Source organism: Mus pahari, chromosome 17, assembly GCF_900095145.1.
Source record: "Mus pahari chromosome 17, PAHARI_EIJ_v1.1, whole genome shotgun sequence".
Classification (NCBI taxonomy): domain Eukaryota; kingdom Metazoa; phylum Chordata; class Mammalia; order Rodentia; family Muridae; genus Mus; species Mus pahari.
This window is the reverse complement of record NC_034606.1, coordinates 23891249-23892607: the sequence shown is the minus strand read 5'-3', so window position 1 is coordinate 23892607 and position 1359 is coordinate 23891249. Positions and strand designations below refer to the sequence as shown.

The 1359-nt window shown below is 37.7% G+C and overlaps 1 protein-coding gene across 1 annotated transcript in view; it reads left to right on the top strand.

The window, feature by feature from the left end:
• Positions 1-1359, top strand: part of Atad2 (ATPase family AAA domain containing 2) — a 46507-nt gene that overhangs the window by 27616 nt on the left and 17532 nt on the right. The window lies entirely within an intron of this gene.

The following is a 1359-nucleotide window of genomic DNA, read 5'->3' as shown; positions in this document are numbered from 1 at the left end:
TAATAATATTGAAAGAAAGCATACACCATACTAGCATGCGGATAGGGTTCGTGTATATAGATTATTGGAAATGCCAGGACTCCAGGAGGCTGAATCTCTTTGAAACTCTTTTCCTCAGGACTCGTTCAGGTTTTCAGGCCTGTTGTGAGCTACCACTGAAGTAGGTGTGGCATCCCCCCCTAATTTTTTTACTTTTTAGTTGAAGTTCCAGAATGTCTCCCTGTATTGCAGCTACAGACATCAGAAGAACTCTAAAGATGAGTGGAAATATAATAATTACCAAGAAAATAATACCAATAATAATAGCAAGTAGGATTATATATTGAACCCAGTCTAGGGGGTTTAGTGCACTTAGGTTGTTTTTTAAATCTCTGGCCAATTCATCGATGTTCCAAGTGTCCAAATGGCTTTTGCTAATATCTGAAATTTTTGCCTTTAACTGTTACAAGTCATGAGAGGTATCAGTATCTCTCCAAACTCCCTGCAGATGAGCTTTAGTCTTTCCCCAATCAATGGGTGTGTTATAAGGTAATGGCGTGACACAAACATATTGGAAAGAAGCATGACATTTAGTAGCTAGCCTAACCTTAATATTTAACTCCTCGGGCAACAAAACATAAGCAGGTCTCTAACAAAATTATAACAGCAGATTTCTTGAATTAGGATCTACATAATTAGTTAATTGACAAGAATTACAATGAATATGAAAAAACTTGTCAAGATTGGTAATCTTAACTCTTAAAATTAACAATATAGCATACAGGTAAGGTACGCAAGCTTTACAGCTATAGGAGTGGCCTGAACGGACAGAAACAGCGTCTGATGAAATCTGTCCAATACCCTATAGCAGTCTCCGCGCCTCACGAGTGAGTCAGCCTTTTTAGTTGTTTAAGTCGCCTCTCGTTGCTGCAGCCTGGGGTGGAGATACAGAGAGTCTCTTCATTTTGCTTGCAGGTGTTTGCTCTCCCCGATTTCTTTCTCTGTGTGCTCTATAGCTTTCCTGTCATAACTGTCAGGGCACTCAGGAACTCACAGGTCCACCTGTTGCACGAATCACTCTGAAAGCTAGCATGTTCCTGCAGCATTCTGTGGAAATAAAAAGAAAACTTTGTCCCCAAATTAAGTACCTGAAATGGATCATGTCATGTGCCAATAACTGGATCCTTATTATCTCACCTAGACATGTTTTGTGCATTTTATTTATTTATTTAAAGATAAGAGTATTCATTTGCAACAATTAAGTATGGAAAAATGTAGAAACTGAGGATGCTTGAGAACAAATTTCTACAATTTGACATGCACATTTTCTAAAAATACCAAAATTATCTTAAGCCATTACTATTTTGATGATGTAAAGAA